The sequence below is a fragment of the Phascolarctos cinereus genome, unplaced genomic scaffold (assembly GCF_003287225.1).
Source record: "Phascolarctos cinereus isolate Bilbo 61053 unplaced genomic scaffold, phaCin_HiC Scaffold_4;HRSCAF=312, whole genome shotgun sequence".
Classification (NCBI taxonomy): Eukaryota; Metazoa; Chordata; class Mammalia; order Diprotodontia; family Phascolarctidae; genus Phascolarctos; species Phascolarctos cinereus.
Window position 1 is genome coordinate 184,553,935 of NW_027555847.1, and position 26,266 is coordinate 184,580,200.

Consider the following 26,266-nt stretch of genomic DNA (forward strand, 5'->3'; position numbering starts at 1 on the left):
TTTATAAAGCAGTCATTTGACATATCCTTTCTAGAAGCAATGGTACTATTAATTTGATTACTATTCCCTGAACAAGAGGTGGAGGGAGTGGAGCAGGATGAGGAAAGTGAAAAGACAGGCACAATTGTAGGCAGATGGTGAGAGGGGCCTGGGTGAATGGCTAGGTGGGATGTGAAGTGAAGCATGGCCTAGGGTCTTGCATCAATTAGAAAAGGGGTCTAAGTGGGTTAGTTTGCACATTGTCTGTGCTGTATTGCATTTTTACTTATTTTTAAACATGTCCCAATTACATTTTTATCTGATTGGGCTGCACTGGGGTGGGGTGGGGGTGGTGGAGTTTTGAGGCCCTGTGAGTTTAACACCACTGCTGTAGATGGTGAAGTTCTTTAGATGCTCATTTATAGATGATGTTGTACTCATTGTATCAGTCTGAGAACATTGCAGAGCCTCCTAAATGGCATCCATAATCTTATAATCAAAAGAGGTAGACCTAACTATCCATGCTGGGAAAGCCAAGTGAATGTCTGTTACCTTAACTATAATAGCCCGGTTCATCAGCTCAAATATATCAGACACTGCGTGGACAATGAGTTAGGCCAGAAATTGGACGGGAGGAGAGCAGGAGGTCTTTGATAAATTGTAGAGTGCTTTTGATGACCTCAAGCTTCTACCTAAAATAAAAGCCCATCTTTTTAGCAACAATATTCTACTGATGTGAATGGCTGGATGTTGTGTAAGACTACAGTCTCTGAAGAATTAGAAGTTGAGAGTCACCCAAATGGCAGTGAAGAAATGGTTAGCATGAGTAGATTGGAGCCCTTTACCATCCAACAAATGCTCAAGAGAGGAAATAAAATACTTAACATATTTCAGAAAATGAAAGTGAACAAGCCCTAAGAAAAAATCTCCAGAGCCAGATAGATTTATAAGCAAATTCTATCAAACATTTAAAGAACAACTAATTCCAATACTATTTGGGAAAATAGGTGAAGAAGGAGTCCCACCAGATTCTTTTTATGTTACAAATATGGTGCTGATACTTAAACTGGAAAGAGCCAAAACAGAAAGAAAATTATAGACCAATCTCCTTAATGAATATAGATGCAAAAATTTTAAATAAAATATTAGCAAAGAGATTACAACAGCTTATCTCAAAGATAATACACTATGATCAGGTAGGATTTATACCAGGAATTCAGGGCTGGTTCAGTATTAGGAAAACTATCAGCATAATTGACCATATCAACAACAAAACTAACAAATCATATGATCATCTCAATAGATGCAGAAAAAGCATTTGACAAAATACAACATCCATTCCTATTAAAAACACTAGAGAGCATAGGAATAAATGGAGTCTTCTTTAAAATCACACCTTCTGCAAGAAGCCTCTGATGTTTACACTTAATGCTAAGTGTCTTCTGTTTTAGATTGTATCTCTAATTTATCTTTTTTGTACAATTGTTTGGTTGTGGTCTTGAGGGTGGAGACTAGTTTTGCCTTTCTTTGCTCCTCAGCATGTAGCATGGTGCCTGGCATATAACAAGTGCTTAATAAATGCTTGTTGATTGGAAAAAGGTGAACTGGTTGTATGGCAAGGGCAAGAGATAACCAAAGAATAGTCCATGTCATCTCACACAAGAGAACTACAAGAAGACTCCCCAACATTTCAAGGGAATTTCCTGGAGAGGATGTACACTAACTCATTGTAGGAGTTGCCCAGGGTAAGAGAACAAAGATGGATTAGGACTCGCATCACTGGAGTGAGTCCATGGATGATATCACAGATCAACAAAGTAACAAAGTAGTAGCATCAAAGATGCTATTTAAAACCATAAAGCACTATTTAAATTTGAGTTAGTAGCAAAAGCACTTGATGGTTTTGTTCTGTGTTTTTTTTTTTATAGGATTACAGGATTTAGATCTGGAAGGACCCCTAAAGATCACAGAATCATCAGATCATAGACTTAGATCCAGAAGGGATCTCAAAACACATCTCATCCTAATCTTTTTTTTATAGATGAAGAGACTGTAGCCCAGAGAGGGTCTTAGCCTTACTTGCCTTAAGTCATGCTGTTATGAAATGATGGAGACAGGATTTGAACTCTGAATTAAAAGCCAGTGCTTTTTCCAATGTACCATGGTAAATCATGAAATACCAGAATTGAAAGAGACCTCAAGAGGTCACTTACCAAACCTAGAATAGAAATCCTATCTATGTCTGTTTAGAGATATCCTAAAGTCTTAAGATGCCTATTCCTTTTTGGGACAGCTCTAATTATTAGAAAGTTTTTATGTATGTCAAGTTTAAGTCAAGTTTAAGAAGAACAAGTGTAATCCGGTTTCCATCTGATGGCCTTTCTGCATGCTAAATATCCCCAGTTCCTTCACCGTATTCTTAATGGCATAGTCTTCAATTTCCTCACCTTGCTAGTTGTCAGTATTGTTCCAATTACCTATTAGGACTTGTGTCACTGGAGTGAGTCCATAGATGGTATCACAGATTCACGTGATACTGTAGATGTGCCTGGATGGAGGCAAAGTTGTAGAGAGGCTTTTGCCTTTGTTGTAGACACTGCCCCCATACAATATAAAGTCAAGTGTTTTAGCTCACATTGGTTGATTGGTTGGCTCATTGAGAATGCTATAGAGCCTCCTAAATGATAGTCGTAATCTCAAAGTCTAAACAATTAGACCTAAGTTCACGCTGAAAAAAAACCAAGTTAATAAATGTTTAGAATGAACAGTCACCAGCATGGACCCTTTCCCTTCTCTATCACTCTCAACTGCCTAGATCACATTTTGGCACTGGGAACCTGGTGGAGCAGTTGATGCAAGGTGCTCTTTCCAATCCCCTCCTTCTCGATGGACACAAACCTCTTCCAGCCCCCATCCATACAGGAGGGAAGCTGCAGAATCCCTGTTCCACTCAGATCCTCAGGCCTACTCCTCCTTCCTAATAGTGGTAGACCAGGCAACCCTACCCTGCAGTGCAGATATGGCTGCTCACACTACTTGGACAAGCAGAGAACATCAACTCTAACTCTTCAGGTAAGATGGAGTCTTTACCATCTATCTTGCCACTCTACCTTCCAGATCTCCTGCATGCTGCCATTTGACCTGCCAAGTACTTTGTTTTTTAAAGCAAGACTCAGTTGTTAAATACTTCTTGAGTGAAAAGCACTGTGCAAGACACTGGAGAAAGATACGAAGTTTTTAAGACAGACATTTCCCTTCCTTCATAGAGCTTCTCTGTGTCTTGGGGGATATGCACCATGTCTGAAACAGAACTGCCAGCCAGAAAAGAGCCCAGTGCACTTTAAGGAACCCTAACCTTGACATCTTTCCCACGCCTTCACTCAGGATGGGAAGAGTCATCTACAAATAAGATAGGAAGGACATCAGTGCTTTCTTCTGAGTCATTAATTAAAACGTTGGACAGCATGATGACAGAAGATATATTCCTAGCATAATCCACTAGAGACCTTACTCCAATTTGATAAGCCATTGATGACTACTCTTTGAGTCTGGATATTTTAGGATCATAGATTTAAAGTCAGAAGGGATCTTAGGGGTTCAGGTTAAAGTCATTGAATCTAATTCTCTACTGCTGAGGAAACGTTAGTCTCTGAGAGGGAGAATGATTTGTCTAATGTAATTGAAAAAATTGAGAGCATCTAGGTCACACAATGGATAGAGTGCCAGGTCTGGAGTCGAGAAGATTCATCTTCATGAGTTCCAATCTGGCCTCAGACTCTTACTAGCTGTGTGACCCTGGGCAAGTCACTTGACCCTGTTTGTCTCAGTTTCCTCATCTGTAAAATGAGCTGGAGAAGGAAATGGCAAACCACTCCATTATCTTTGCCAAGAAAACACCAAATGATTATCATAAAGAGTCAGACATGACTGAAAATTACTCAACAACAACAACAAATTGGCAAAGTTAGGATTCAAACCCTGCTCCTCTGACTCCAGATCCCACACTGGACTTTACTAATACATTCACTGTTCACCTATTATCATGTGGCCCACATCTCCATCTTATCCACAAGGACAGCATGAAAGACCCTGTCAAAAATAATAGGCAATAACAGAACTTCCCTGTGAATGCACATTCTGACTTGAATTCTAGTGTGTTTTTTACGATATCGGAAATCAGCATAATACATCCTTGATAGCTCTTCTTAAGATCACCATGGTAGAGGTGGAGGTCACATTTATACATATAAAGAAGATGAGATCCTGCCTCTCATATTTACTAGCTCTGTGCCTGTGGGTAAGCCATTTAATCTCTCTCAGTCTCAAGCAACTCTCTAAGACTTATCTACTGAATTATAGATGAGTTGTGATCTGTACTGGTGAAAGAAGTTGCCATGCTGATCCAGTTACAGACCCACGAAGTATTGGCCTTTTCCTTTTACAGCTGATTGAAACAACGAAGTAAAAATATAAGCTGAAATAGAAGTGATCATTTATTGTCATAGTTAAATTTTTATTTCAAGCTTGTTTCAATTCTTATTTTCCTAAAAAGTAACAAATAGTCTCTGAAAAGCCCTTTTTTTCCTCTCCCTCTACTATTTCACTTGGTGATCTCATCAGCACCCATGGATTGAATTATCATCTCCAAGTACATCTATTTATCCAGCCTTTTCCTCTCTCCTGACCTCCAGTCTCCATTTCCAAATGCTAATTAGACATCTGAAACTAGATGTCCTGTGGACATTCTACACTTAACTAATCGAAAACTGAACTCACATTTTCCCTAAAACTCTCCCCTCTTCCAAACATCCATATTAATGTTTAGGGTACCACTATGCTCCTAGTCACTCAGGTTTGCCACCTAAGAGTCATCCTTGACTTCTTACTCTCACCCCACATATCCAATCTGCTACCAAGGCATGTCAGTTTCACCTTTGCAACATCTCTTGAATTATCACCCCCTTCTTTCCTTGATACTGCCACAACCCTGGTTCAGGCTCTTAGCACCTCAAACCTGGGTTCTTGCATTAGCCTGCTGGTTGGTCTGCCTACCTTGCCTCTTCCCACTCCAGTCCATCTTCCATCCAGCTTTCAAATTGATCTTCCTAAAAATGCATATTTCACCATGTCACCACCACACCTTTCAGTAAATTCCTATGGCTCCATATTTCCTCCAGGATCAAATATGAAATCCTGTTTGGCTTTTAAAATTCTTTGCAACCTGTCTCCCTCTTACCTTTTAGTTTTCTTATACTTTATTTCTCTCCACATACCCAGCTATCCAGTGACAATGCCTTTCTTGCTGTTCTTCAAACATTCAACTTCATTTTTATTAGCTGTCCTCCCATGCCTGGAATTCTCTCCCTCCTCACTTCTACCTTATGTCATCCTTGGCTTCCTTCAGTCCGCAGTTAAAATCCTACTGTCTGCAAGAAATATTTCCTGATTCCCCATTAATGACAGTGTCTTCCCTCTAGGTTATACTGTAAACAAATATATGTGTTATATATGTGTGTGTCTGTGTGTGTATATATATATATATATATATATGTGTGTGTGTGTGTGTATACATTTTTGTGTGTATGTGTGTATATTCATATATGTGTGTATGTATGTGTCTTTTTATATATCTGTATATCTGTATCTATAGTTTGTACATCATTGTTTGTGTGAAATCTTCCCTATTAGACTGTGAACTCTTTGAGCATATAGACTGTTTTAGAATAGTCTATCAAGACTGCAAAACAACTGAACAACAAAATCTCCATCACTTAGCACAGTGCCTGGCTCATAGTAGGTATACTGGCTTAACATTTAAGCATGCGGTATAATGGCTAAAGCTGATTTTTGTTGTACCAGAGAGTATGCATTATGTAGACTTTTTAAAAATAGCTCCTGAAATATTTACCTTCAGGATGTGACAAAAATATAATCTAAATTTTCTATTTTTGACATTAATGACCAAGTGTAAAATTTTTAAAATTTCTTTATGTGTTTTGAATTCTGAAAAAGTAAAATGCAAACTAACATTAAGTTTAACCATTATATTTCCAATATGTATTTCTCATTCTATTGGGGAGCTTATAGAAACACAGAATATCTAAAATAGAAGCCATCATCTTCTACCCTAAACCAGTGCCTCTCCCTAATTTCTCACTTTTTCTTAAAGACACAATGAACCTTCTAATCACCCATGCTTAAAACACTGGAGTTAATTTCAGTTCTTCCCTTCTCAATCACTTGTCAAATCCAGACCTTTCTACTCTGACAATACTTTATTCTCCTGGCCCTTTTCTCTTCTAATCTGTTTCAGACCTTGATCTCCTCTATTTAGACTGTTGGTCTACCAGCCTCATCTCTCCCTTCTCTAATCCATTCTCTACACTACTCCCTGAGTAATCTTCCAAATACCTGTATAAGTTTAATAACAAGAAGTTGGTCAAACAAGGTTATCTTTGATATTGTGTCTTCCAAGAAATGTATAATTTTAACATATGCGTAGGAGACATCTTGTTGGAGGAGAATCATTAAGGTAGCATTTTGCTCTACTGAATCAAGTGATTTTTTTTTAAATAGTAAAAAGCCCCAATAAGGTCAGTGATATCATATGTGTTCTCTACATCTTTCAGTTGGTCATATGATGGTAAAGATATATAGTCTATTGATACTAGGGAAATGGGAGAGAGAGATTCTGTTCTCCCTATTATTTTACAGTATCCCACGTGTTGTAACTGTTGTGTTAGTAGTGCAAGTCAGAGGGCCTTAAAACATAGTAGGCATTTAACTCATTTTTTACTGAAATGAAATGCAGTAAGTCTTTTTAGCTTGGGACAACCTGCTTTGCTGCAATATTGTTCAAGAGCCCACAGTGAAGCATTGGCGGAGGGCTCTAGTCAGTGGGAATTAATCTCATAAATCTAAATGTCCATAAACCTAAGTGAGGTTTTCTTGGTACTGTCTGTTATTTTTAGTTTATCTATTCCAAGAAATTTTACATGCACTATTACCTTCTGTTTACCTATTTGGAAAGTACAAAATCCTAGTGCAACCAGCTTGCTTATTTTGGAGACACCCAGTCCCCCACATATTTAGTATGTCATAGGTTGTTTTATGGTTTTTGTTTTTGTTTGGTTAACTGTGCTGCTTTATTAATAGGGCTTGCTAGAAAATGACAACAATGTAAAAAAAGAGTCTCAATAAAAAATTTATGTGTGTGTGTATACACACATCTACATATATAGAAGAGCAGGTAACAAAGTGGTCCAGTACAATAACAGCAGTTTTTGTATGCTAAAGCACAGAATAAGATGAGGCTGGTGAGGAAACATAAGGACAACAAAAAGTTTGTTTTAAAAGCTCTATTGGGGAAAACAGGAGCCTCAAAGAAGTGCTAGCAAAGCTGACTGAGATGGAAAGTGAAGGGATAAAACAAGAGTCTTCCTCTTAGTTTCCCTTGGTTTCCTTTGAGACTCAGCTAAAATCCCACTCTCTGCAGAAGGCATTTTATACTCCAGGCAGGATTTCCTTCTTTTCTAATATTATCTTTCATCTACTCAGTACCTATCTTGTATGTCCACAGCACAGATAGATCTGGAGTTACTTTTCCAGTCCTGATTTGCACAAGCAGATTAGGTCTTCAGAATTCCTGTATCCTTTCAAATGTAATTCTGTCTTTCTAATACTACAGTTCATGAGCTTTATTGGTATTGCCCATGATTATGAGTCAATATCAGTAAGTCAGTTAGCTTTTAGAAAAGAAGATTTACTCTGGTGACATAGTTGATGCAAACATTGCCTCCAAATGGGGACATACTCTCCTATAAGTACATACAGAGTCCAGGAGAAAGTGGGCTCAAGCTTAGAGCTCATGCCTTGGCAAAGAGGTAGCTCAGATCTCCTTGATACAGAAAGTGATTTTTTTCGCCTTTGTGGGGTCCATATCTTAGAATGCGTGCAACATTTTCATATCTGCAGCTCCACCTTTTTGTTGTTGTTTGGTTGTGTCTGACTGTGTGACCCCATTTGAGATTTTCTTGGCACAGATACTGGAGTGGTTTGCCATTGCTTTCTCCAGCTCATTTTGTAGATGAGGAAACTGAGGTAAATAGGGATTAAGTGACTTGCCCAGGGTCACATAGCTAGTAAGTGTCTGAGGCCAGATTTGAACTCAGGTCTTCCTGATTCCAAGCCCAGTACTCTATCCACTGCTCCACCTAGCGGCCCAATGGTAGTATACAAAAACATGTACTTCTCATTCTGTTAGCCATAACCTTTGTCATGGCTATCATATTTCACCATTGGTACTCTGGAACATAAATGGTCATTGTGCTTCCAGCTTTCAAAGGCCATTTGTTTTTACAGTGTTGTTTTTATTCTATAAATTGTTTTCTTGGTTCTGTTCATTTCATTCTTCACTAGTTTATTAATGTACTCAAAATTGTTCATTTTTATAATACTGATTTTATAGTGAAATTGTTCCTCTGGTTCTGCTTATTTCACTTTGCACCAGTTCACTAGAGGTATTTCCATGTCTTTTTGAAATCTTTTCCCTCATTTCTTTCATCGCATTCGTGCTCCATCACATTCATACATACAACATGTTTCTCCATGTTCAGAACCCATTTCCTCCCCATCTGTGCTTCCTGGCTTCCCTGAAGTCTCAGCTAAAATTCCACCATCTGTAAGAAGCTTTTCCCAGTCCACCGTAATGCTAGTGCCTTCCTGCTGTGATTATCTCCAATTTTTTCTGTATATAGCCTTTTTGTACATAGTTGTTTCCATGTTGTTTCCCCTGTATGTTACTCAGCCCCTTATAGAGTCCTGAAGCTGACTTTCGTCAGTGTGTGGTCTTTCTGTGGTCCCAGTGCACACACTGCCACTGATCTTTGCTATGCAAGGGATGTTACTAGGATACTGATGAAAAGTCCAAATCCTTTGAAGCCTTCAGGGTCACAAAGGCCAAGTGGTTCAGTAGAGGATCCTGACACGAAGACCAAAGACAGTAGTGTTCTTCTCATTCATCAAGGGATTCATTCTCAGGAATTAGCACTTTCCTCTCTCTACTGCCAGATGCTTTCAATCCTTGGTTTGCTTTTTTTATGCAAAATCTACAAGGAATGACCAGATCTCCCCAACCAGTCCCAACATACTTCCTATGCATGATGTCACCCAAGCTCACCCAGTGGCTTTTAAGGATGTTTATGTCACTAAGTTGGAATGCCTTTAGTTGGGCTCAATAAACACGAGTTCTCACATAGTTATGGTATAGGGCACTTCAGTCTAGGTGAGAGGTGGGTTGAAGTCATTAACGGACTCAATAGGCCTTCAGCCTCCCACAAGTTCTTAGCCTGGTGTCTCTCCCATTAGTAGAGGAAGCATGACACACAGTAGGCTCTTGATCAGTGCTGGTAGATTGAATGACTGACTGCTGCTCACTGTGGCTTCCCTTCCCTGGGCAGGTTTCCTTAAGGATGAGAAGACAGGACCTGAGTGGGAAGGGATTACTCCTCCTCATAGCTCCCTGGGGGCCCTGGCCAGCCTGACCCCAAATTCTACTTAGGAGGTATTGTGGGGAGGCTAGGCCTTACTGTCCCATCATCTCTACCCATCCACCTAACCTGGGCCCAGTCCTGCAGCTTCCTTTGGCCTCAGACATCATGGGTTTTTAGGCCCAATTTTTGTCCTTAGAGTATGTGATCTCAAAGTCAAGAATTTGGGAAATGAAGCCTGCTTTCTACAATTAGTTAAATCAGGAGGGAAAAACCCCTACCTTATCATTTAGCTACATCTAACTTATTGCTTTGTTTTAGAAAATAAATCCATTATCTTTGAAAGAAAGGCTTACCTAGGGATCAGTGTGTTAGGTCAAAACCTGTGCCAGCTTTTGTGCTTTAATCAAAGATAAGAAAATCGAAGGGCAGCTAGCTAGCTGGTGCAGTGGATAGAGCACCAGGCCTGGAGTCAGGAAGAGTTGAGTTCAAATCCAACCTCAAACACTTACTAGCTGTGAGACCTTGGGCAAGTCACTTAACCCTATTTGCCTCAGTTTCCTCATCTGTAAAAATGAGCTGAAGAAGGAAATGGCAAACCACTCTAGTATCTTTGCCTAGAAAACCCCAAATGGGGTCACAAAGAGTTGGGCACGACTGAAATGACTAAACAACAAAGAAGAAGAAAAGTGCTAAGGGGCAGTGTGGTATCGCAGAAGAGGCTGGGTTTGGAGTCAGGAAGTCCCAGGTTTAGGTCCAGCATGGCACATACGTACTTAGCTCTTCAACCTTGAGCTGGTGCTAATTACATATGAATTGCTTATCTTTATCAGTCAGCGAAATTCCTGTATAAGGCAGTTCCAGTATAGGCATGCTTCACCTAGATGAAATCACAAATCCAAAGAGAAAAAAAAGTTATACAGTAGTGTGCCATATCAGTGTAGCCAAAGGTGTCTATCTGAGTGACTGTATAACCTTACTCCCTATTACAAATATCTATGTCAAGTGACACCGTGGGTTATAATCCCTTCTTCTCTTCCCCTGCCATCCACAAATACTTTTTTCTTTGAAATGACCCATAAATGAATCTATACACATGATCTAGAATTCCTATGGGCTCCTTAATAAAAATTTAAATATAATAAATAAATAAATAAATAAATAAATGATGAATAAATAAATGAAAATTTAAAAATAGTTATTATTGATCTTTTGTTTTTATATCACTTACATTTGTCATTGTTTCCAGGCCCCCTACTCCCCAAAAAAAACATAAAAAGGGGGAAAGTTCTGCAGAATTAACCAACATATCAAAAAAATTCCACCCCAGATTCTAATATGCAATATTCCATACGGGAATAGAGGGGGAACCTGCAACCTCAAGGCCACATGTGGCCCTCTAGGTCCTCGAGTGTGGCCCTTTGACTGAATCCAAACTTCACAGAATAAATCCTCTTAATAATAGGGTTAAGATTAATGAAAGGATTTGTTGTGAAGTTTGGATTCGGTCAAAAGGCCGCACTTGAAGACCTAGAAGGCCACATGTGGTCTCACAGACATAGGCTCTCCACCCGTTTCATACCAACCCCCCCTTAATTTCTGCAAAAAAGCAAGGGGAAATGTCTTCTCTGATAGCTTCTTGGGCCAAGCCTGATCATTATAATTTTGTAACATTTTCTATTGTTTTGTTGCTCTTTGTATTTATGCTATTATAGTCATACATATTATTTTCCTGATTCTACTTTCTCCACTTTTCATCAGTTCATATAAAACTTTCCATGTTTTTTCTGTATTTATCATATCCATCATTTCTTATGGCACAGTAATTCCTACAGGATCTTAATCCTGAATGAATTGAACCTTTGTATAACCTACCAGTTCTCTCTGCCTGGTGGTTCACCTAAATGTCAGCCCATTTGTCATGGTGGATGGGGGTAGGGAGAAGAGCAGCCAAAAAGAAATCTGATTGTAGATCTTAAGAAAACACATTTTAGAGCTGAGACATTAGAGTTCGTCTAATCCAACCCCGTCATTTTGGAGATGAGAATTCAGAAAAGTTAAGTAACTTACCCAGGGTCACACAGTTAAGTGTCAGAGTCAGGCATTTACTCTAGGTGGTCCTGACTCCAAATCTAGCACTTTACTTTGCTGCCTCACAGTACACAGGAAAGTAGGGAAATATGAGAGCCCAAAAAGGTTCTACCTATCACTGCAACTCCCTGACCGGGATGAAAGCTTCTAATGAGAGAAATGATATAAACTCAAAGTTGGCATTTAGTTGCCCTATATAATGGGGATATATAACCAGCCATCTGTGATATGGAGATACATGGAAGAAGCTTGTAGTGGAGCTATGCATCCTTGTTACATGTAATGACAGCAGTGGATAGAGCACTCATCCTGGAGTCAGCAAGTTCTGAGTTCAAATCTAGCCTCAGAAATTTGATAGCTGTATCACCCTGGGCAAGTCACTTAACCTCTGTTTGCCCAGATTCCCCTTCTGTAAAATAGTGATGGTAGTAGCGCCTACCTTTCAGGGTTGTTCTGAGGATCAAATAAGATAATAATGTTAGTAGGTAGCACAATTAGTGCCTGGTACATAGTAAGTGCTATGTAAATGTTATCTATGATTATGATTATTATTATTATAGTAATTACAATGATAAGGGCAATGAGCCTTGGGCAGGCCTATACCAATTTCTACTCACAATGTAGCTACTGGTCTCTTTCCCTTCAATAGCTGCATCAGGTAACCATAGTGATTCCAGGAGCTGACAATTACAATGGTAGTAGCTCTTCAATCTCTGGCATTGCTGGCAAAGTCATATTACCCTGTTAACCTTAATGAGAAGAGCACTAGAGGCCCATTACATTCACTGCTCTTTTAGATGAACATGCTCTCTGCCACAAAGCATGCTGAAAATTATTATGCTACAGTTATTAAAGCAGATTCATGGGTTTCTTATTTTATTAAAAAGTCCCTCATACCTCCAAAAAAAATGTGTGTTGTCAGTGTGTGTAAATAGTAACTCTTTGCTGCATAGTATCTATGTGTATCTTAGCCTCAATTTCATCTTCTGTAAAATCATAGGGTGGGAGGGAGTAGACTAGATGATCTTCAAAATCCCTTCTCTAAATCTTAAAGACTTGTGGGTATCCAGGTCATTTTGCTGGAATTTGAGTCTCAGTTCTTAGAACCATCAGGAATTTTAAGTATTTAATTCTCAAATTCCCATTTTAACAATAGTTTGGTTCCACTTCTAGTTTCTGGGCTAGGATAAAGCAGTAGGAATGATCATGGGTGTCATTATTGCAGAATGATTCTTTGGCAATGGGAACATGGCCTAGTACCAGGATAGAGAACTGACCTTGAAGTGAAGAAGACTGCATTCAGGTCCCATCTCTGACATATACTGGTTGAATCATCTTGTACAAATCATTTCAAGTCAAGTAAACAAGCAGTTATTAAATGCCTGTTGTGTGCTAAACACCATGCTAAGTGCTAGGGATGCAGAGAAAGACAAATACAGTTCCTACTCTGGAGGAGCTCACAGTCTAACAGGAAAGACAAATTGTATGAATGTAAGATATATACAGGATTAATTGAAGATAGTCTCAGAGGGAAGGCTCTGGCATTAAAGGGGATCAGGAAAGCCTTTTGCAAAATAGGGGAGTATGGCTGAAGCCAGAAGAAAGATAGGGAGGAACTCTAATTCTGTGAGATGAGGACACACATAATATCATTGATATATGTTACTTTCAACTCGTATGATGATGATAAAATAATACCAGTGTAATTTCTAGATGGCCTACCAAAAGGGAAATAGTTTGGCATACAGGCAGGGGAAGTAATCGTATGGTTTTGGTGACTACTGCTGAAATGGAGGTTGGACATCAGCTTTCCCTAATCATATAGTCCTTCTCTGTAACAAAGAATAAAAAAGGATGAAAGGAGTTCTCTAAAACTAACTACACAATAAATAAATCTAGCACATCCAAAGTTCTGCATTCATGACCCCCCCTTTACAAAGAAGAAAAGATGGCACATGTTCTCATCTCATTTTTGGATGGGCCACTGATGTTGATGGAGAACCTGCTGAGAAAATATATGAAGTCTCATTGCTGAAAGTTAATAGAAATGAAAAAGTAAAAAATTTGAATCTCTTCATATCAAACATTTTAAAAATATCCCACCACTGCCGTGGTTGTCCTTTTAAAGAGGACTTTGCTATATGGTTAATATGGTCCTCTCCTAGGGGACAATCTAGTTGCCCTGGTAGCTGAAGAACAAATTTACCAATCCAGTGTTCACCAGCAGCAGGGCAGCTGGGTGGCTTAGTGGATAGACTGCTACCTCTGGAATCAGGAAGACCTGAGTTCAAATCCACCCTTAGACACTCACTAGCTGTGTGACGATGGGCTAGTCGCTTAACCATTGTCTGTCTCAGTTCTCCCCACTCTAAAATGGGGAAAACAATACCTTACTCCCAGAGTAGGTCAAATGAGACAAGATTTGTAAAGTGCTTAGCATAGTATCTGGCACACAGTAAATACTTAATAAATACTTGTTTTCTTCTTTCCTGCGATGATGCCTTATGTAGGCCTGTTCCTAATAAATGCACAGGGAATCAATTTGGAAATGGTCATCTCTGATGGCTGACTGGCCACTGTGATAGCTGGGCCCTGCTGTCTATCCTTCAATGTGTCTCTTTATATAGGAGTCTTATCAATTGATTTGCTACACTGCTCCTCATCAGAGAGCCCTTGCCCTTCTGATGTTCTTCTACCATTCATGCACAAATGTCCCCTCAGTTTCATTCTTTCATTACAGCAAAGGTTCATACTCCTTTATCTTTTGCTGCTCCTCAGCTTCCCTTCTGTTGTGCTTGCTTCCCCACTCCGACTCCCGTTCTTATGCTCCAGTTTTATTAAGTCCTCCCCCTCATCACCGTGTTACTCATTTAGGAACCCCTACATTCTTGCCTGCTGCTGCCAACTCTTTTCAGCGGCTTCTGGTGAATCCTTTTCATATGCTTTATATTCCACTCAAATTGGACTAATCACTTTTCCCAAAATTCATTCCATCTTTTTCTACCTCATGAAATTCCAAAACTAGAGTGAACTTCTTCCAGATCCCAGATCTGCCTTTTGAAATCTTCCCCACTTTGAATACACATATCAAGGGTCATGTCCTCTATGAAGACTTCCCTGATTCTGCCCCAACCCCCAACCCCAGCTCCAGCCCAGATTAAAATTTTCTCCCACATTAAATTTTTCATAGCACTTTGAACCTCTCGTATACTTCCCATCCACCACATCGGATTACAGTTATTTCTGTGCATCTTATCTCCACTACTACATAGTAGGTCCCAAGAGCACAGGGACTATGTCTCATTCGTCTTCATCTTAATACAACATCTTGTAGGTAGCAGGTATTTAGTAAAGTGATTAGGTAGCCATAAATAAAATCCCAAGCTTCTGCAAAACTCCCGAACCTATTTTTTAATTTAAAAATTTTATTGTTATATTGTTGTTGTATATCTTTTAAAAACAAGACACTTCCTAATAAGCCACCAAACAGTCTTCTCTCCACTACAGAATACCTCCCCTATGGACACTTTAGTAAAACCACTTAAGGGTGTGATTGTAACAAAGCCCATGCCACTTTCCATTTTTGTATTTTATGTATTGTTAGTAGAGGAAGGTCGTGTATTTGAGCTTTTATAGCATGGTACCAAGAGTGTTCATTATAATTTGGCCTGAGTTTCGTTGCCTCTTAAATGTTGTCTTTATTTACATTATTGTAGCCATTGTGTGTATTGTTAAGATATCCAGGTGCAGAGAATAGCACTGGGTATGTAGTCAGGAAGATCTGAATTTAAATCCAACCTCAGACACTCACTAGCTATATAACACTGAGCATATTTAACCTCTGTTTGCTTCAGTTTCCTCTACTGCAAAATGGGGGTGACAACAGCACCTTCCTCACATTGTAAGGCTCAAGTTAGATAATACTTTCAAAGTGTTTTGTGCGTAGTAGGCACTGTGCTAATTATGAATGTAAATTAAAATACAAAGCCTTTAAATTTTAATTTAAGTTAAACTAATTAATTGATAATTTATTTAATATAAACTTAATTTATATGAAAATATTAAGCATCTATAAGTATATACAGGCTTATTCCCTTCCCTTGCCTCTCTTTTTGATCTCTGTTCACTCTACATCGTGACATATGTCTTCTCATGTTTCCCTGAATTTTTTAGATTAATCACTCTTTACAAAGTAGTATTCCATCAAATTCATACATTATACCCATTCCACAGTTGTTGGGCACATGTATTATTTCTAGTTTTTATTGTTACAAATGATACTGATATGAATATTTTTGTTCATATTAGGCTTTTCTTGATGTCAGTAAGCTCAATGGTAGATCCCTGAGTCGAAGGGTATAAACCTATTAGTAAGATTTCTTGAATCATTCAAAATTGTTTTCCAGAATGTTGAACTGAATCCCAAGGTCAACTCACAGTGAATTAGTGTGCCTTTCTTTTTTTTTACCCACAGTTCCTCCAACAATGAGTTTTCCAGTTTTTATCATCGTAGTCAATTTGAAAATTGTGAAGAGATACCTCAGGGTTGATCTAATGTTCATTTCTTTGATTATTAGTGATTTTGAACAGTTTTCAGATATTTTTGGATGATTTGTATTTGTTCTTTTGAAAATTGTTCATGTCCTTTAACCATTTCTCCATTGGAGAATTATTATTATTACTATTTTAATTATAAATTTTAGATGTCAGACTTTTGTAAGTTATTTAATGCAAAGTTTTTTCTACATCTTTTCTTCTGATTCTAGTTGCATTGTTTATTTGTAGAAAACATTTTTAATTTCATGTAATCAAGATTGCCTACTGTACCATTTATAATATCTCCCTCACACACACACCTCCATGTATGGTTATGGATTCTTATTTGACTCATTTGTCCTCTTTAAATTTATTGTGGTGTCTGGTAGGGTAAGATGTTGGATTAAACCATTTTTTCCACCATACTGCTTTCCAGTTTTCTCAGTTGTTACTGTTGAATAAAGAGGTCCCTTTCTCTAGTTTTTGTTCTTGGGTATATCAAACACTAAATTTCTGTGCTCATTTATTTCTAGATCTTCCTTATCTCAATAGACTAATGACCACATTTTCTACTTTTTTCATCCAGTACTACGTAGTTTTGATAATTACTGATTTATATTTATTTTGAGATTCCATACTGTCAAGCCCTACTTCTTCCTACTTTTTTTCATTATCTCCCTGGATATATTTGACCTTTTATTTCTGTAAGTGAATTTTGTTTTTATCTTATTTAATTATCTCTTTATTAATTTGTTTTGTATAGTACTAAATCTGAATAGTTAATTGGTTGGTATCATTATCTTCATTATATTGGTGCGACCAAGCTATGAGTAGTGAATGTCTCATCAAATTTTTAGTTCTTCCTCTATTTCTACAAAAATCAATTTGTAGTTTTATCTGTATAGGTCCTTTGTATATATTGATAGAGTAATAGCCAAATACTTGATGAATTTTGTTGCTATATTCAGTGGAATTTCTCTTCCTGTTATTCTTTCCTAGATTTTGTTGCTGACATTCTCATGATTTTTGTAGATTTATTTTTGTATCTTCCTTTTTTACTAAAAATATTGTCTCACTTTGGGGATGTTCTAGGAATCTCTAAATGAGCCATAATATAGTCTTCAAATAGAGTTAACTTTGCCTGTAATTTGTACTCTTAATATCTTCTTCTTATCTTATTGTCATAAGTAGCATTTCTTACGTTATTTTAAATAATATTGATGACAGTAGGCATCTTTGCATCATCATTGATCCTAGTGGAAAAACTTCTTATGTTTCTCCATTACAAATAATTCTTGTTTTTACATGGTTATTTTAAGGAAATATATTTTTTCTTTTTATGATACTATAAGTGCTATATTTTTTCAAAGGCTTTTTTGGAATCTATTCCTATAATTATATTACTCTTATAATTAATATGATTGATTATGCTTATAGTTTTCCTAATATTGAAATGTTCATGTAGAATCCTTGGTAAATATAGGAATCAGGTAATAGAAAGTAGTTTTAAAAAATATTTTTGCATAATTTCCTTTCAAGTATTTTATTTAATACTACTGTGCAATATTTATTAGTGATAGTGGTTCGGCATTTTTCTTTCTCCCTGGTTTCAGTACCAAGACTATATTTTTGTCTTATATCATGTGTTATGTTGGGTAAGGTACTTGTATTGCTATTTTTGCAAATAGTTGAAATAGCATAAGATTATTTGTTTTTAAGATATTTGATAGCATTTTAAATCCATCCAAATCAATATTAATTTTTTGTGAGACCTTATAGCTTGCTCAATTTTCTTTCTCAGATTAAATTACTTAGATTATCTATTTCTTATTTTGTTAATATACATACTTCCATTTCACTTAAATTTGTTGGCAAATAATTGGGTATGGTAGTTTTAATAATTTTCTTTTTTCTTTTTGAATTTCTCATTTCATTTATGATTATGGTAATTAATTTTTGCCTCTTGAAATATTCAAATTAACTAATAGTTTGCCAATTTTATTGGTTATAAAAACACAGCCCTTTTTTTTTCTTTACCAACTCAGTTGGCTTTTTATCTTTTATTTTGTGTATCTCTTCTTTGATTTTCAACATTTCTGCTTTTGTTCTTATTTTGACATTACAGACAATTCTTGCTTTATGTAAATCCATATTATGCAAATTGGACTCCCCAGCCCCAACTGAGGTTCTGGTGGCTCCTGCACGGTAGCAGTAGCGGTGCTGGTGCAACTCCATGCCAAGGGGTCCTCTACTCTAGGCACTGAAGCAACTCTGATTACAGGGGCCCCAAGCACTAAAGCCACTACAGCTCAAGGGCCACAGAGCCATGGAGGGTCCAGGGCCATTGGGAGCCTAGTGAGGAGAGAAGGAGGTCTGTGGAATGATCCATTTTTGTTAAGTGAAAACTTCCTATACTGATTTGTTAACTGTCTTGTTTGAAATTGTATGTAAATTGTATATATTGAATTCACTCTTTTTTTTTCTTCCTTGCTTTTGTTAAAGTAAACATTCAGTGATTTAATGTAGGTTTGACCTTTTTTTCTCTAAGGGCTACTTTAGTTGAGTACCTTAAATTTTGAGATTGTTGTTACATTGTTAGAATAATTTTTAAAATGTATTTTTCATTGTTTCTGTGATGTGTCCTTTGATCACTTATTATTTGGTATCCATTTAAGTCTATTTTCTTTGTCGATAGTTGCCTTATTGATGACACTTTTATTATGTTGTATTCTATAAAGGATTCATTTACTATTTCAGCCTTTTTGCATTCATTTCTGAGTTCTTTTTGCCCTATTATATGACAAGTCTTTATAAAGGTGCTGTATGATCCTGAAAACTAAGTATGTTTTTGTACATTTACATTCAGTATTATGAAAGATTTATTATATTTTTTCCAACATTTTGTTCAGATCTATAATATCTTTTTAAATTTATATTTCTGTTTGACTTGTCTAGGTCTCAGAGAGGCTTTTGAAGTACTCTAAAATATCATACTATCCAAGTTCTTTTGCAGTTCAATTAATGTTCCTTTCAAGTTCCCAGATATCTTATGTTTTATATTGATACTACTTTAGTGTCTGTGGTACCTTTAAATATAATGCTATTTTACTGCCTGTCTTTCTTGAAACTGTGATTTTACTTCTTACTGCCACCTTACCAAAATCATGTTTGTTAATCTTACTGGATTTTTTTTAAATTTTGTACTTAGTTAATATATAATAAATTCTGCTCCAGCCCTTCATTTTAACTTTGTATGAATCTTTATGCTTTAAATATAATTATACTTGTTGGTGTTGTTTTAATGCATCAAATTGCTGTTTTACTTTCTTATATGTTCCACAAGCCTTTTCCATTTTGTGGGGAAAAAAAAATCAACCAATTCAAGGTTGATAATTCAAGGTTCAAATTCAAGGTTGATAATTGTTAAGTTAGTTCATAGTTCGTAGTTTCCTGTAGCCCTTCCAGCATTGTCATTTTCCTTTTTTGTCAGTTTTGCCGATCTGATGGTTGGAAGGTAGTAGCCCAGAGTTATTTCAATTTGCATTTATTTAATTGTTAGTGATTTAGAACATCTTTTCGTATGGCCATTGATATTTGGACTTCTTCCCCTGAGAATAGCTTGTTCATGTCCTTTGACCATTTATTAATCAGGGAATGACTCATAAATTTTAATCAGTTCTTTATATATCTTGGAAATGGGATGCTTATTGGACAAACTTATTGCAAAGATTTTTTTCCTCCAGTTTCCTGCTTCTATTCCAAATTTAGCTGAACTAGTTTTGTTTATGCATAAACTTTTTAACTTGATAGAATCAAAAACCATTACATTCTGATCCTATAAGAAATTAAGGGGTAGAAAAGTCATGAAGAGAAATAAAGGTACTTTTAAAAAAAAAGACACAGGTAACCCCAAACATAGAACAGATTATATTCTGAAAGTTATTTATTAGTTGATTGTTTGGAACTCAGAATGAACTTATGAAAAACAATGTTATATGAAGTGATTAAGCTCCCAGGTCAGCCCACATGTACTTTGAACCTATGTGCCTTATATAAAACTTTAAAATCTTACTGAAATTTATGTTTAAGATATCCTGGCACAATTTTGGCAGTACGAATTATATCTCCTTGTCTTTTCCCTCCCCTTATCTGCTGAGAAGTAGGACTGAGAATTTTCTTAATTCTAAGACACAAGAGGGCATTCCCAAGACTTGGAATGTGTATAATTTTAGTAAGTTACTTAATCTTTATGGGGTTATCCATGTGAACTAATTCGAGTCATCTAATTTCTCTTGGGCCTCAATTTTCTCATCTGTAAAATGAGATGTCAGATTAAATTGTAGCTCTGGTTTAGATTTCTAGTAACTAGAAAATTCTTAAGGTCCCTTTTGGCTCTAAAATTCTAATTTTGGGATGGTGCTAGAAAGGTTGTATCTCTGTGTGTGAGGATAAGGAGGAGGATATTCCAAGGAGCTGGGGCAGGGGCTCTAGGGTGAGGAAAGTTTCAGGGACTAGGGAAGGATGAAGAACTACGTGATGAGGAATAAGGGTGAACATTAGAAGTAATGAGGGGAGGGAGGGTTAAACGCAAATGGGTGATGAGAGCTGAGATTCAGTGAGGGATATAAAGGGACTTTTCTTTTCCTTTTGCTTTCTAATCAGTGGCTACCCAGAACTGAAAAGAAAGAAGACTTAGGGGAAGTATTGACACTTCTGCTGATAAATGGGTTGGGGAAGGAAAGGAGATGAGTGGCTTATATATGTAGCAAGAGATTTTATAAGAAGCTTACACTTGTCAGTGACTACTTGAAATTATTTTGGAAGGATTGGGATGTATAGTGTAGAGGAATGAACCTCAAGCTGGCTAGAGAGACTGTATCACTTGAAAAACAAGAATCATTTAGCATTTTAAAAAGAATAGCTCACAATAATCCTTGACCAGCCATTGACTTGTTTGTCATGAATGCCATTACAATGCAGTTATTATTAGCAATCATTATTTTCATCATATTTTGGAAAGGATTCAAGTGATTCTTAGCAATTTTTCATTTTATTTTTCCTTTCTCAGAAAGAAAGGAGAAGCTAACCCATTAATTTTTTTCCAGGCAGAATGGGAAATTCTGTGATTCTGGAAAACCAAATTTTTTTTTTCTCCTAGAGCCATGGACAAAATTGTAAAATAGGCCATTTTCACTTATGTCCCCCACTTCCTTTTCCCCTGTATTTTTCCCCTCTCCCAATGCACCTCTGTGCCCTCTGTACCTAGGAGCCCAGTGGTTTTGGTCAGTTGAAATCCTTTCTGTAACAGAGGATTCTGTCTAACTACTAAATACATTTAACTAATTTGTACCACTGGTGTTACTGGCTCACTTCTTTGGAGTGTTAATTGATAAAAGAATCACAGGAAGATTGTAGTGCCATTAGGCAGTCAGTAAATAATTTTTGACTGGTTAGTTGATTGATGCAATTGAAAAATCTGTCATAGTATCATTTTAGGCACTATTGTACTTGGATGGAGATTTTTGAAGGGGGAAGGTAGGGACAGTTTTGCAGTGACCCTCAAAAAATGTGCCTCTGTGTAAAGAAGTCCTGCTTCAACAATCAGTCAGCAAACATTTATTAAGCACCTACTATGTGCCATGCACTGTGCTAGGTGATAGGGATACCAAGACAAAAGGGAGAGGTGAAGGGAATGAGCATTTATATAGCAACTACTAATGTGCCATGCTAGGGTATAGGTTACCATGATAAAAAATAAAATAGTCCCAATCCATAAGGAACTTACAATTTTAGAAAAGTAGAAAGTATATCAAGAAATTTGTATTCTCTTTCTTGCAGCCAAGAGTGATTTCCTTTTTTCTCCTAAGTGAAAGGCCTATAATATTAACATCTGTAGGGTCCTCCCCTAACATCCTCTTCTAGCTCCTCATTATGGTGAGGAAGCAATCCTGTATTCTCAGAGCCTGTGCCAGCAGAACATAAGCTCTGGCAGGTCTCACAAAGTTGGCAAAGACTATGTATGTCTGTCGACTGAGAACCAGCTTAGCTAAGTTCAGAGAAACTCTTCACTATAAGATTGGTCGTCTTGTGATTAATTTTATTTGACCTTAAAGACCAGCCAGGTATAGAAGAGTTATAACTTCATAGGTAGAGGCAATGACGATTACAACATCGATCCCTAAAGGACTGAAGTTCACTTGCTTTGAGGCTTAGGGCCTACCATTATAAAAGTCTGAAGTAGACAAAGTTAGGTTTTTTAGTGCTTGAAGCTCTGCCTTCTTCAAGTATTTTTTCTCTTTGGTCACATCCTCTTCCCACCATTTCCCCTACCAGGCACAAACCCAGTGAACTCATTTTCTTTCTGTCTTACTCATTTCCCTCCATATCCAATCAAAAGCTGCTCTGGAAGGGTGGTCCAGTGGAATGAGGGCTGGAAAGAAGACCTGGGTTTTAACCTCAGCCCTGCTGTTTATTACCTTTGTGATCATGGCTAAAGCCACTTAACCTCTCCAGACTTCTCCAGTTTTCTCGTCTATAAAATGGAGTTGGACTAGATAACCTCCAAGATCTTTTCCAGCTCTAAATCACAGTCTTGTGATTGATAAAGTTTAGCCTTTGACTTGTTTGTCCAAACAGTGAAGTAACAATATAAAAATCCAGGTACCAGCAAGATAGGAAGACAGGAGACTTCTAGGGAGTTCTGAAATTATACCACAAATGTAATTGCTGGCTCTTGTCTAATTGAGCTCTCTCCATATGGTTGACCCTGGTGAGCCTTAATGACTGGTCTGTAGCAGTCCTTTGAGTTCTTTGAATGGAAGATACTATTTATAAACTATTACCATTCTATCTAATTCTATCCATAATGAAGCATCTGGACGTACATTTTGTATGTTTTTAAAATCATTTTGTTGTGTTCTTTGTTTTTAGATCACTTATATTTTCCAGAATACTGCTCCCACTTCCTATCCTGAGCCATCCCTTAAAATAAAGAATAAAAAAGATGAAAAAAAAAACAGTTCAGCAAAACTAATAATGGAAAAAGACCAACATTATATGCAATGTTCAACACTTCTGGTCCCCTGCCTCTGAAAAGAAACATAGGAGGTGCTTTCCACATCTCTTTTTTGGGGGCAGAGTTGGTGTTTAAATTTTTAGCATTGTGTTTCAGGTTTTTTTGTTATTTCCATTTACATTATTGTAGTCTTGTGCATATTGTTTTTTGGGTTCTGTTTCATTTTGCATCAGTTCATTTGACTCTTCACATGCATCTCTCTAGTTATCATATTCATTGTTTTTTATAGCACAGCAATATTCCATTGTATTCATGTATTGCAACTTGCTTGATCAATCAATGGATACCTGTGGGCGTACATTTCTAATACCACTTTCTTCTCTTTTTTTATAATTTATTTTTTAAAAAGAAAACTGATCCTTCCCCAACCTTTATGCATTTGAAAAAGACATTAGGGGCAGCTAGGTGGCGCAGTGGATAGAGCACCAGCCCTGGATTCAGGAGGACCTGAGTTCCAATCCAGCCTCAGACACATAACACTTAACTAGCTGTGTGACCCTGGGCAAGTCACTTAACCCCATTCCCTAGCCAAAAAAAAGAAAGAAAGAAAAAGACATTTTATCACATTCCTGTTCAATTTGACAGGGAAGATTTTTGCCAAATTCCAGCACAGATCTGAGCTTTTAGATTTCATTCATTTATCAAATATTGATTTAGCTCCTATTGTGTGCAGAGCACTGGCACTGGATGAAATCTAAAGTTTAGTTAAGATGTTGTCCCTGCCCTCATATAACTTACCATCTAACACAGAGATAAGACACAAACATAGATACACCTTATTGTATAATATGAGCATTAGAGAGGTGCAACGAGTGGATGTCAGTTTGAGAGGTATTCAGTTCAGATAGGGAAATGAAGGAAGGCTTCATGGAGGAGGTGGCATCCCTGCTTCTCTGCTTTATTTATATCAATCTTTTACCACATTGTAGGGTAGGGTAGGGATTGAATCTTTGATTTCTTTGGTGTAGGGAGCTCTCAGGTGAGAAAACTCCCTCTATCAATGCAGGTTGGTATTTTCTATGCAACTTACAATCTAGAGCATTGAGAAGTTAAGTGAATTGTCCAAGGTCATACAGCCAATTCGAAGCAAGACTTGAACCCGGTTCTTTTTTGAGAATAGCTCTCCATCCACCATGACACAATGCTTCATGATAGTAACAATAAATAAAAAGCTGACATTTATGTAGTACTTTAAATTTTGCAATATACAACTTCTAGAAAGAGGAAGAAAAAAAGCAATTCCAGAATTATCTACCCATGAAAAAAGTTCAGTTGTAAAAATTATATAGCATGCTGGACCAGGAGCTGAGAGACTTAGTGCTGGCTCTGCCACTAACTAGCTATATGATCTCAATTGAATCACTTCCTTTCTCTGGGACTCAGTTTCCTCATCTGTAAAAAGGAGATAGTTGGAGGGGATGTCTAAGGTCCCTTCCAGCTCAGATAGGCAAAGATCCATCACCTACATTTGTCTATCTCAACAGTCAGGTCACAGATTTGGAAATAGGTGAGGTATAAATCCCTGCCCCATATTTAGATAAGTTGTGTTGGTAAGTCAGAGCTATGTTAAAAAAGAAAATTACAGAATTTGTTCAAACTTTTACATTTTAATTTTTTTTTAAAAGGAAAGAGCAAAAAAGCAAAAGCAAAAAAGAAACTAAAATAGGGTTCTCCTCATGATTTCATTTTTCTTGATTTAGTTGCTGTTTTCAAATTGAACCTCTGCTTTTTGTCCTCCTGCCTGATTACAATTGCTTATGTTAAAGCATGGAAAGAAACACACATATCCTTGACTTTTTGTGAGACTGTGCTACAGATGGATCCTAATATATGTAGAGATTGTTTTATGGTATTCACAAGAGGATTTTTCTTTTTAAGTGCCAAAACTTTTATCATCTTGTGTTCTCCCTATTCTTAATATTAAAATTTCAAAGATTATAAAGCAATTCACTCTATTAAGGATCCACAAAGCTATTTTAAACCATTTCCTACCCAGGTTCAAATCCCATCTCTGATGCCACCTGTCTAACCTTGGCCAAATTATTTAATATCCCCAAGCTTCCTCATCCATAAAATGAGGGACTTGAAGATGGTCTCTGAGGTTCCTTCTAATTCTACAGCTGTGAACTCTGAACTCTCTCTTTCTCCAAAGCCAGTGTTGAGGTTATCGCTGGGTAGGGAAGAGGATTAGTGAGACCAGAGTCCACTGGGCCCCTAATTCCCGACGTTCTTTGCTGCTCTTGTTCTTCCCTGGCTACATTTTGTTTTCAGCCCTTTTGTATTATGGCTTCATCCCAAGCCAGGATATGAGTTGGAGCCACCTTTATCAGGAGAAGAGGGGGTAAGGGTAAGTAGGGCAGGCTGGGCAGGATGAATCAGAGCTTTCTCAGTGGACTCCAGTGCCCACAGGGCCTTTATATTCATTCTGTTTCCTAACTCCTTTACTTCTGGAAATGTTTCTACCAGAAAAAGAAATAAGTAAACAACATTGGGAACAGGCTCTGCTTCTGTAGGAACCAGGTGATCATAAAAAATACATGATAAAAGGAAGGAATAAGCAGAGACAGTTTTTAAGTTTTTGAAAAGACTAGAAATGTTGTAGAGAAACTCGTGAATAATCACCTTTAAGGGAGGAGATCTTGGACAATGTTTTGTTTTTGTTTTTAAAGCCATAAACTGTGGCATGGAGAAAATTATGCAGATAACTAAATATAGGTCACTTTTATTATTGTTAAATGTCAAGGGTGTGTTTCAAAGAATACATTCAGAGGATTAATGATCCAAGGAAGATCCATTATATAGCCAGAGATAAATAATACATTAGATTTCTGTGGAACTTGTTTCCTACCTCTGTGGTGCCCAGAAAAATAGGGCAGTGTTCAAATTGTGAATCATTCAGATATGCATCCAGTATATATAGAAATAAATAACTAGCAGCCACAAGATAGGCTCTATGTGGGGACACTAGAGATGTGACACATCTTTCTAATTTCCAGATGGGTATCTCCTGTTCCACTCAGTTGTTGTTTTTTTCAACTCCCAATTGTTATGTCCCTCATAATTTGTGTATTATGTTGCCAGTTCTATCAAGGCTTAA

The 26,266-nt window shown here is 37.2% G+C and overlaps 1 protein-coding gene across 1 annotated transcript in view; it reads left to right on the forward strand.

Moving 5' to 3' along the window:
• The window catches only part of CUNH9orf85 (chromosome unknown C9orf85 homolog), a 142,135-nt gene that overhangs the window by 101,639 nt on the left and 14,230 nt on the right, over positions 1–26,266 (forward strand). The window lies entirely within an intron of this gene.